Below are 12,696 nucleotides of genomic sequence, written 5' to 3' on the forward strand. Positions count from 1 at the left end.
ATAAATTAAATTGGAGGATGTAAAGTAGCACTACTGCAGCAAATGGATTTTAGCGGAAAAATTGCTGCAAGATCCAAGCTATATGGCATGGTATATACCTTCCTCAAATATTATTTCGATTTTATTCAACATTTCTGAGCGAGACTGTTCACATACAAACAAACAACATTGTGTGATTCTCCGGTTATTTGGACTCGTTAATCCGTTGAATTACAAACTCGGATTCAATAGTTAACATTTGGTGGAAAAGTAATCGTAACAACGAATAATAGTTGTAGTAAAAATTGTTATTGAAGTTTTCAATAAGAGACCTCTACCTATTGTGTTTTATTTATAGGAAGCGTGTAGTATCAAATTTTTTTTAGTTAAAAATGTTAACGTTTATAAATGACTTTTAAATCAACATCTCTCATTCGGAATTTCTGAAAGACAAAATTTGAAAAACATTAAATACATAAGTGAGTATGTTGTAGGATTCGAATTATTATTGTTTTATTTATTCATTTTAATATGTTGACCTCTCTATTTGTTTGTTTTAACGTATTTATGCATTAAATCATTTTATTTTATTAATACTATGTTTTTTATGTTGTTGTTTTTTTTTTTTTTGTGTTTTTTTTTAAACTTATTTATCCATTCAAGTGTTTCCTGTAACCGGTTTTTTCTTTTATTATTATATTTTCCTTTTAATATATATGTTATTCTTATTCTTGTAAAATGTATCTAGTTGTTTGTTCTTGATAGACTGATCTACTGCTGTGACTATGAATGATGGTCTGATCTCACATTACCGTCTTATATTGAATTTTTTTTAGCGGGTCACTGAAGAGGATCTAGGAGGGTGAATTCCGGAGAGCGAATTTGTTGATAGGGTGAATTGAATAATTGAGCAGAAATGAGAGGGAAAAATGGGAGTGAGTGAAACATTTGTATTGGTTGTACAGACCGAAATGGATTGTAAAAGGAAACTGTAGGGGTGAAAAAAAATTGTTTATTATATCCTATTATTGTATATCTTTTTTTTATGATTATACCATGTACGTGTAATGTAAATATGTCCGAATACGGATTGATAAGTATGCTGTGTGAGATAGCAACCTAATGTATTTAGGCAGCATAGATGAATAAATAAAGTATTTCTCTCTCTCTCTCTTGATATTAATGATAATGTGACCTGCTACAACCCATGAAGGGTCGTCAGTGGTTCAGTACTTGGTAAATAAGTGGAACAACGGCTAAACATGGAGATGATTTTTTCAAGATCATGCTCAGCCACCAGATTTTCCCCAGTTAAAGATACACACTTTATAGAGGAAGAATGTTTCCTAGGAGGTCAGGAGGATAACCTGAACACACTGGGTTGACTCACGGTTACAGTAACAGAATACATAATTATCTGCCATAGCAGGGTCCTTGGAGTTATTAGTACCGTGCCTTGCCACTGAACCACCTCGCTCCCATACTTTAATATTACAGACGATAAAAAAAAAATTAATTTTTACGTTATAATTCCAGTTGTTATTGTAGTTATTAGTTATGTAAAAAAAATCAGTTATAAAACATTGGCATGGCTATAAAAACTAAAGAGTCTCAAAACGTCGCGTGAATATATATTTTTTATTATTGACTGATCCTCAAGAACCTTAAAAATATGTATCACTAGCAGATCCAGCAATGCTAGATTTAGGGATATAGATAGATTAATTGAATATAATTGAAAGTTTCGTATAAATTAATATATTTAATTATTTAATCAATTGCTTATTATATCTATTTAGTTTATAGTAGTAATAAACATAAGATAATAAAAATAGTAATAAATTCAACAGGACTCTACCAATACACGCGATATTTGGGAGTGGTTTAGAGCTCTACAAACTGCACCAAAGTGCACAAACCCGATGTAATTATACAAATTAGAACTAGAGATATAAAAAAAATATCTGAAAAGTTTTTCTTTATTTGAAACCAATATTTCACCCTTATAACGGCATTAAATCTAAATGGTGGTAATGCAAGTAAAAAGACTGTACAATCAGCTTTTAAAATATGTATTAACGTAGGAATTGGATAAAAAAATAAAGGAGTTCTGAACGATTATATGAACAATGCACACTGAGAGGGGAAAAAACTCCAAATATTTTTTTTTTTTTACCTTCTTTACTTCAAGGCTCTTTATACTTTTTAAAAAATTTTGACTAAATAAAAAATCATTTGATAGAATCAGTAATATTAATTTTATTCTTCAAAAAAATACGAATCGATTGACATATAATAACCATGGAGAAAATATATTCTTTCTGAGACACCCTCCAAAAATTTGTAATTTTCTTTTTTGTATATAAATCTATCCACTTTCTTCTTTATTAATCTTTTATTCTATATTTTGAAAAACTCATTTAAAAATGTCCATTTTGTTAAAATAAAATTATTTGTATCCATGTTATGTCTCAAAAGACTTTATTATTACTTGAAAAGTCCAATGTTTCGGCCAACCTCGCCATCCTAAGGGAAAATCTCAGATATAAATTACGCCTCAGATCCAATAATTTAAAAACTTTTCAAGCTATTCTGCCCAGGTCATCAAATGACCTTATTTTGTCACTCTTCCACTAGAGAGAGGATCTTAAAAATTCCAACCACAGATCAACTTCACATTGTCATCACTCTCTTATCATAGAATATTTTTATATGTAATATTAATATAATGAATAATAAAAGGCCGAAACGTTAGACTTTAAACAAATAATAAAGAGTGTTTTCAGACTTTACTTGGATACAAATTATTTTATTTAAACAAGCATAATTTTGTTAATATTTTTCTTTTTTTATAGGAGAAATCAATAGCTTATAACCTTCTTGGGAACATTTAACAAAAATCCCCATCAAAATCGGATAAACAGTAAGGCAGCACATAAAATAGGAACAAATAAATATTGATATTTATATGTTAAATTAATAGTTAAGGAAAAATTTATCAATAAAGTCTGATTGATTGCAAAAATTTATTGAAAATTCCCTTCTGCTATTATCATGATGAAAGATATTTATGAGTGTTAATTTAATAATTTTACGGATTCGGGCGGCAACCCCTGCGACATTCCTCTGGAGAGCCAATATCGGAGACAACCGGGGAATCGGATAACTAATTTTTCTCCCTCCCCGATTGTTGGAGTAACGAACTCAATATTTATGAGGGCTGGGGATATCAAAGGAACCGCTGGGATTTTCGTAGTGAATAAACATAAAGATAGCCCGAAGCCCTAATTACATCAATGCCTTAGAATTGCAGATTTAGTTGAGTATTTTATCATAGTGGTGTTACCGGCTACCTTACAATTATTGGTACGAGCTCGATGTTAAAGGGAACAAATTGAATACATAATAGGAATATATTGACTTTTTATACAGATTGACCCACAGTTCAATAAACACAGAGCTTCCATTCTTTGTCTTCCTTTTGTATTATTTTTTAAAACTGTATTGATCTCTTATAGTCTTATAGATCTGTTATAGCTTTGAGATAGAAATGGCATACTATACGATACAATAATATTTATATTGAAAAATTAATTTTAAAAATTTCCTAAAACGCTTAAAATTTTATCTAACTTCATAGTTGACACCAAAGATGATTTATTTACTTTTTTTATCCCACCTCTATGTACTAAAAACTTTATTTTGGTAGAAGGACGCAGCCTCCATTGTAAGGAAACTTTTCATCACCTATAAGGGGTTACTACGCTCAAAATAGTTTCCAATCCTAGGACTGCTTACTTTATAATGGAGACCAAAGATGACAATTTGTTTATTAAGAGGTGTAGATAGTTGACCGTACATTAATGATTGGAAAAGATGGATGACGGTGGGGGGGGGGGGGAGGGTGCTGTCAGCAAAAAAAACTAAAACATAAATAAACAAAAAATTATTTATTCATACCGAGTTTTAGGTCTTCATCAGGGCTATAGAACAAAAAGTGGTAACAATCATTATTCAGAGAAATAGAAAATAGAAAAGCAATAGTATACTACAATTTATTTACTTTTTTATAAAAAAAATTTTCATTAGTTATAAGATATATTTGATGGGATCATAGGCATTTTTAAACCCACTTGGGATTTCAAAAGAAATTAATCTATAAATGAATTGTTCATACAAGACTGAAAAGGCGGGAAACTGCACGTCGATTCTGACTATTACAGTACTTACTAGACAAACGATCTTAACTAGCGATCTATATGACTATAATAAGGTCTGGACTTACGGAAATGAGCTTTGGGGCTCCACTAAACCAACGAATTCCTCTCGTATTCAATCCCTAATAAAATCCGTAATACTCCTTACTTTGTCACAAATCAAGTCATCCATGATGACCTAAATATTTCATATATTGTCGATTCGGTCAGAACCAGATACCAATCCTTTCATTGTAAACTTCCAAACCCACTTGTTTCTAACCTCGCTTCTTCTTCGTTACCTGACAATCCTCTTAGGCGTCTGAAAAGATGATGGCCTCGAGATCTTCTCTTCTAAAAATGTTATTGGAGTTCAACCAATGGATAGATTCTCCAAATGTCTGTATCATGCCATTGTAATGTAACTCACATAAAATTTACTTATTGTACATAATTAATACAGTTGTAAATATCAATAAATAAATTAAATTAATAAAAAAATGAATTGAAAACCTAAAAATTAGGGAAATTTGAGACTGAAAACTGCTAAAGTTGTGGTAAAACATATTATTCAAAGGGGTTACTATGCTCAAAATATCTTATAAACGTTATTTAGATTAGTAAATTTTCCAAATACTTTCATGGGTTGTACCCCGAATCCCCTTCCGCTGAAGGGATTCCATGCCCAACAGGCGCTTCCCTAATATGGGAAAGCCAGTCAACATTTTTGGGACATTTTAGATTTTATAAAATATACATCGAGTCAATAATAATATATTATTTAGGTACTGATAAACAAAATTAGCAGAACTAAATAGATAAAAAAAATTCATTGCTCATTCAAACGTTCCCTTCAACCCCTCAATAGCATTGGGGATACTTATTTATATTAATTATATTATAATATTAAGATAGTTTTGGGATGGTTACAACATTACAAACGAATTATTCTTATTAGTATAGTCAGTAAAAATTAGACTTTTCTTCCTTACTTGAAGTTGAAGGTAGGTTCTGTTTTAAGTTGCAAATGTGAATGAAGTAAGGAAGACAAGTTTTTAAAAAAGGTTTAAATCTAGGAAAAAGTTATTTAGGGAAGGTTATATGGGACAAAGGCAATTAGCCTGTATTTTTAAGATTTGAAAAAAGAAAATGACATCAATATGAAGGTATCCTTGAGAATGACCTGAGGGTCGAAACGTTGGAAAAGATGTAAAGAATAAAGTTGAGAGAAAAAAAGGATCAAATTTGTTTTAAATTAAGAATAAACTAAACCACTCTCAAACAAGAATATATAAAATAAATAATCTAATATTTGTTTAAGTTTTTTAAACTTATTTGTGGTATTTTCTGACCGCACCCCAACCATTTTCTGCTCATATATGATTATATTAGTCATTATAGTATTATATTAATTATGACTATATTAGGGTAAGGTCCTCGTAACTAAAGGGCTAACATATAATAATCCTATTTATTTTATTTATGTTGAAAAACAACAGTATACTTCCATTATTTTAACAAATTATATCATTAAAAAGTGGTTAATTTACTGTGGTTGGTAGCTTAGACAAATATTCCTTAAATAAAAGACCTTAATTATCATAATATCGTTCTATATCGAGAGAAAATAACAATGGATTGCTGTTTATCCATTTTTATGTGTTGTGGATGAAAAAGGATAGTATAAATTGTTAATTAATTAAATTAAAATTTTGGTAATAATTAATTAACACCTTTTATATTTATTTGTTCATGGGGTAACCCTTGTACAAACAGAGTTACCCAGTACAATATATAGTTAGATATATTACTGTTGTTATTTTACAATAATATTATTTTTTCTTTTTTTTTAATAACATTTATTGGAATAATACATATTGCCACACTCAAGGGCCATTGGTATTAGGTATGTAATAACACTATTATACCATATATACACAGTAACTAAAAATAAAAAGTAAATAAATAAAAATTAATACGATAAAATAATTAAGTATAAACTAAAATGGATAAGAAAATAAGAAAATAACTGAGGTAAATAATTAAAATAAAGGAAATAAAATCTTAAGAAATAAGTAACAAGGAACACAAGTAACTTAAGTAACACAATCATACAAGGATAGTAAATGGAAAATCATTTATATAAACTAATATCAAATAATATACTCAAGCAGGGTTATCTTCACTCCTCGCAGTAAAAAAACAAAAAACCAAATTATAAGAATAATAAAAATACCAAAACTACAGATCTTATTGAAAAGATGTGTTTCCACCTCTAAGTATATGATTTTGGGTTACATAAAGAAATAATAGTTTAAGGTTCCATCGCAGCCTGGCAGAAATTCATACTAAATGATATTAGCCCAAATTATTTGGGCTAATATTATTTAGTTTCGGCATGAATCAGATTCTGTTCTCTTGATTGTGGGACAGTTTGATAAAAAAATATTTACCGGAAAGTCTTAATGGGTCAAATTAATTAACACATCTTGATTATTAAATATTAATTTATTAACTTATTATATCTAGTTCTCATCTAGATTATGTAAACAATTTTCCTTTGGTGGATCATTTCATTCATAGGGTGTATCATATTTCGCCTATTGTCTGTACAATGTAAAAAAAAAAAGTAAATAAATGATACCATATTTATCCTAGTTATTCTCTATCATTTTATGGGTAATTTTGTTTAAACTGTTGTAAAAATGCTGTAAATAGATTAACAAAGTATGAAATATATGTCTATATCAAGAAATTCAAAAGTCCAAAAAAATTGGGATGTTTTTACATTGTTACTAATTGTAATAAAATGTAATAAAAAATAATAGATGATTCGTCAGCCACTTTTACCTGTATTATTATAGATAAAACAAAAATTAGAATTTAAAAATAGAGCAGTTAAATAATTACAGATATTAGATATTATTTGTATTTAAGCAAAGAAATTAAGAAAAACTAAATTGAAGTGAATCTTAAAGAATCTAAACAATATTTTTGAATTTATTTCATATTATTATAATCTGAAACAGATAATATATTATTAAATATAAATGTATATACAACAATTCAGTGATCCTTTTATTTTATTATGGACATTTTAAGGTAGGTGATGGGATCCGCTGTGTGCGGGGGTAGTTTGTGGCGTATGAAATTTCGCTCAGCCATGAATAAACTGTTAATTTTGTAATAAAAGGCTACAGAATTGAAAAATTTGGGACTTTAATGATTTATATATTAAGATATGTATTAAATAAAAAAATACTTACATAATTACCGCGGATAAATTCTCGAAAATAGCAGAAATCACAATTAACTTCACTGGACTGAACTCAGAGGGCAAGGAGGCACGGGGTCAAAAAGAAACCGCTTAGTTTTTTACTCAGCTAGCGCACTCTACCTGCCGGTCCTGGTATTACATTTTAATTTTTATATGTGTATACTTATATGACCTACTGTCGAACAAGGCGTTAATAGACTAGTAATCTTATCGGCAAAAAGAAAACTTACAGAACTATTAGTACAAGAGCCCATGAGGAGAAAAAAGGCAGTTATTTCACCCAAGTTTATAATTACTTTAATGAAAACTATATATTATCAGTCAAAATTGATGAGTCTGTCAAGTATAGGTTGGTGGAATACAAAATGGCGGCTTTTGTTCAAATCATTAAAAAAATTAATTTTTATTCGGAGCTCTATATCTTTAAAGCTATCAATAACACTAGAAAACCTAAAAGAACATCATTTTACGTAAAGTAAATTTAGCTATTTACGTCCAATAGTTCCTGAGATATAGCAAGTTAAAAAGCAACATTTCATAAAAAATGCAATGAAATCAGAAGTTACTAAATTTATTTTCATAAATCTTTATCTCCATAATAATTATACTTATAAATGTCTGGCAGCACTCAAATTAAAGCTAGTTTTTCATTGGGGCTTTAGAGCGTAAAACCCAGAGGTCATCAAAGCCCATTAATTAAAGCTAGTTAAACGCACTATAAAGTAGTTTATGACACTTATAATCGCAGGAAAAGTAGTTTTCATATTTGCTATAATAAATGGAATTATAGTTGTTAGGGCAAAATGTCATGTGCAAATTTATATTTTATAATAGCATAAAAACTACTACGAAGATACGTGTCACAAACTACTCTATTGTAAGGTAAATTATCTTTATTTTGAATGCTGGCAGACATATGTACGTCTTATGGTTCCTGGGATGTATTTTAAAAAAAATCAAATAAGTTATTCGAACAACAAGAAATTAACATTTTGTGAATATATTTTGTCAAATATCATGAAAACTACTACTCCTGGGAATATCAGTGTAATAAGCTACTTAATAGTAGATTTAACTAGTTTAAATTTGAGTGCTGGCAGACATCTCTACGTATTTTGATTTTGGAGGTAAAGATTTATGAAAAAAAATTTACTAGCTTCTGATTTCTTATCGCATTTGTTTTTATAAAATGTTGCTTTTTAAAAAGCTATGTCTCTACTTTAAATTATATCACTTTAGGTTTTGTAGTGCTGTTGGTAGATTTAAAGTTACAGGGCTCCGAATGAAAAATATTTTTTATTTTTACGTTTTGAAATAGCTTCCACTTTTTATTCCTTCAACCTATATTTGGCAGACTCGTCAATACATAGTTTTCTTTAAAGTAATAAAAAATTGGGGTGAAATAACTGCGTGTTTTCTCCTCTTGTGCTCTTGTACTAATAGTTCTGGAACTTTTATGTAGTATTCATTTTTACCTGGAGTGTTTCAGTTCCATATATTTTATTCGATATTCAATATTATGGACTTTTATCAACTATCTTTATCATGGGAGGATTCGAAGCATCTAGCAATTGTATGGAACATAGGCAATTATTTCTTGAAGAAAACGGGAAGATAGCTGAACAGTTATGTGGTGGAAACAGGTGGAAGCTATGAAACTGATGCCCGCCCCGCGTCCCGCCTTATGTCATCTTCAGTTAGCTAACCATTGGAAATCGATCGAACATCAGTTATGCTTAGTTCTGATTTTTATATTACTTTTTTAAAAAGAAACAAAATGATTTAAACTATTTAATAAGATTGTTTTTGTTTATTTGTTGTTTTTCTTTAATTAAAACAAATGAGAAATTAGAAAATAACATTATAGATAATAAATAGTTTAGAAAGACATACATAGTCTAAGTATTATAAGAAGATAAAGGCTGTATGCGAAAAATTATAATAAAATTAAGTAAGAGACAAGAACATATAATAAAATACGTGAAAATGAAAATTATTTAAAATAAAGTTATGAAAAAAGTAAGAAATGTATAAAGATAAACGTAGATAATTAAATATTTAAAATCGAGTCTTGATAATACAATTAAAAATCTTAGTAAGTAGTTCGTTTAATGTTCTTGAATGCACTGAATTTTTCATTTCCTTTTTCTAATGTTAGTCGGTTGATTATTTTTATCTTGTAACTGATTATTATATTTCTATTTACAGTTTTTAATTTGTAATATGCTTATATATTTATTATCTATAATTAATATACATATGGCCATTTGTTTATGTGTTATAAATGGCTGAAGTTTATGAAAAGTTGACTGGTTATTTGAATCAACTTATTCAAACAAAATATTTTTTTTAAAATATTTATTGTATGTATTAGTATAATTAAATATAATAGAATAGCCTTATAAAAATAAATAATTGACAATCCTAATAAATATTATAGGCTTTGGGAAAAAAAAAACTATTGGGTAGTACTCTATGTTGAGATGTGTGGACCGCTTAATCCGTTAAATTGCTTTGCGTGATCACATGTTGATTCTTCGGTTTGGATTCACGTTAGCTAAGGCTTCTAGTGTTTCCAAACACTATCCACTTTTGATTTTTATATTGCTTATGTCTAACATATGTTTTATAGCACGTATTGTATATTTTTGTATAAACAAACAAGTCAAGCAATACAATTACTGCTTATTTAAATACTAATAATCAGTATTTAAATAATTGTTTTTTATTTAAACACTATGTTTTGTTTCGCATAACAATATGGTAAATATAGTGTATAGTATTATATCAAATATAGAGTATTATAGAGTAAATTCATAGTTGTGGTAATGATTACTTATTCACTATTTACTTGTTCATATAATCATTACTTATTGGCAGAAGAAACTTCTAAATAAATTATTAATATTCGTATCATGTTTACATAAAATATAAATAAATTAAATTATAGCCACAAAAATGAAAAGAATAGAAAAGTTGAATAAATCTGTATAATTGGTATTATTTTGAAGTTATGCACTAAATGTATGTAATAATTTATCTAAAAAAACTGTTAAATTTTTTTTTGTTTTTTAAGAAAGGTTCGACACGTGGCTTTTTGGTGTTGCCTCCATCTTCAGGGTTACCCATTAACTATTATAATTTATCTACATCTAGTTTCATAATTTATGGGCACCCATTATGATAATATTATTAATATATTGAATGTAAAAAAAATAAAATAAATAAATAAAAGTTCAATAGATAAATGAAATTGAAAAATATGTGATTAATATCATAAATACAAAATCTGACGTGACAATATATCTGTTAATTGTATGATATAACGACTATATTGTGCATTAATACGATATTTAATGTTTCAGTTATTACTTGGCTATATAAAAATTGAAAAATATCACATAGAGAGTATGGTAGTAAAACGTTTGTTTTTATGCAGGATGGCTGTTTATAGCTTATTCATGGCTATTTAAATTATATTTAAAATTATTTTTTATCCACTTTATTTAATGTAAATTTTCACCATTCCTAAATACTATAAAAAAATATATATAGCCTCCTTTTTTATTTAAGAATAAATATGTAAAAATGAATGTGTTCAGTGTTTTTAAAATGATTATTTTAATCATATTATAAGTCTAATAATAAATTATATTATGACTGTATTTGCAATTTGTATATAAATATATCATTGTTGAGCATTTTATTAATTAAAAATTAGATATGCAGTAAATGATTTGTTTGTAGTTATTAATAACATAATTATTTTCTGTTTAACTGTAGCTCTGTGGGTTCAGGAGTCGTCTGGATCCTCTCAGCCTGATAAAGTATGTACTCTTAATTGGGTAAAAATCTGGTGTCGAGGGTGATTCTGACCAAATCACCTCCTTGCACAACCGTTGGTAAAGTAACGTTACTTCCTTACAAACTACTGCACCCTTAACACTTCAAGGGTTGTAGCGGTACAGGTTTAATTTAATTTTTTAATTATATCATATCATTTTAATACCTTGTAAACTCGAGGTTGCCTATCAATATAATAATAATAATTTTAGAGACAATATAAATTTTAGACGTAGTTGGCAGATTTTAAAACTAAATTGCTACTGGTTAATGTAAAATTTATTTATCGAATTTTTAAAAACATATCCAGCCGACGTTCGATAGCTCTAATTGATTTTTTTCCTGATCCATTTACAAAAGTATTTTGGTCGACATTTTTTGTGAAATAATTCAATGTGAACCAAAATAATTTGAAAAATTTCAGCTCTATCCATGCTAAATAAAATATGTCCAGTAAATGAAAATTCAATCATGTTTTACAATCGTATCAAATCGTTTTCGTTTAAGCTCTTTTTCAACGATGAAGATATCACATCAATAACTAAATTTTATATTTTTCCTATAAAAGATTAACTAATTTATCACATTATTTAAATTTGAAACAATCAAACTCGCAGCATATATACTTTTTGTGGGCATGTGGGTAAGAGCAAAGGAAGTGCTGCGCCTAGCGGCCTAACAAAGAAGCATTCCTTACAAATTCCTTCGTCTCATATTTTTTAAACAATTTAATATGGAACATATTAACATACTGTTTTAAAATTTATATGTATTATAAATTAATTTTATAGTTTATAATTAATTACTTGCATAAGCGGAAAAAAAAACTTCATGAGTTAGATGTTTCAATATTATCTTTCTTTCTATTGTATTTAAATATATTGGAGCATGGAAATACATCATCATATTTTATTTTTGTTATTAAATTATAAAAGTTAACTGAAAATTTAATAATTTCACTTTCATCAATTTTTCGGATGGGTTGATGGGAGTGAAAAAAAAAAACTTGCTTGTTATGTCAATAAAAATTAATATTGAGTTTTATTTATATTAAGTTTTACATTTAATAATAGATACAATATTATTTTTCAGATGAACTTGGATGCTGTCATGTTCTTGGGTTAATTGAACTTCACTGATGTACTCCTGGCTTATAAGACTGAAAACTTTTCATCAAAATCTATTTGCATATCATTATTTATTTTAATTATACTATGTTACTACGTTAATCAGTCACAGTATGCTGCTATAAGCAGATGATGTTGCTTTGTTCATCAAAATTGTTCAAATCTTTTTGACTCCTTATTTTATGGCTCGTTACTGTTGCCAAATGCATCAAATTGTTCTATTTCACAATCTAGCAACGAACACTCAATATTCGTTTTATGCAATCTTGAAGTT

Source organism: Halyomorpha halys, unplaced genomic scaffold, assembly GCF_000696795.3.
Source record: "Halyomorpha halys isolate HHAL.00 unplaced genomic scaffold, Hhal_1.1 Scaffold99.1, whole genome shotgun sequence".
Taxonomy (NCBI): domain Eukaryota; kingdom Metazoa; phylum Arthropoda; class Insecta; order Hemiptera; family Pentatomidae; genus Halyomorpha; species Halyomorpha halys.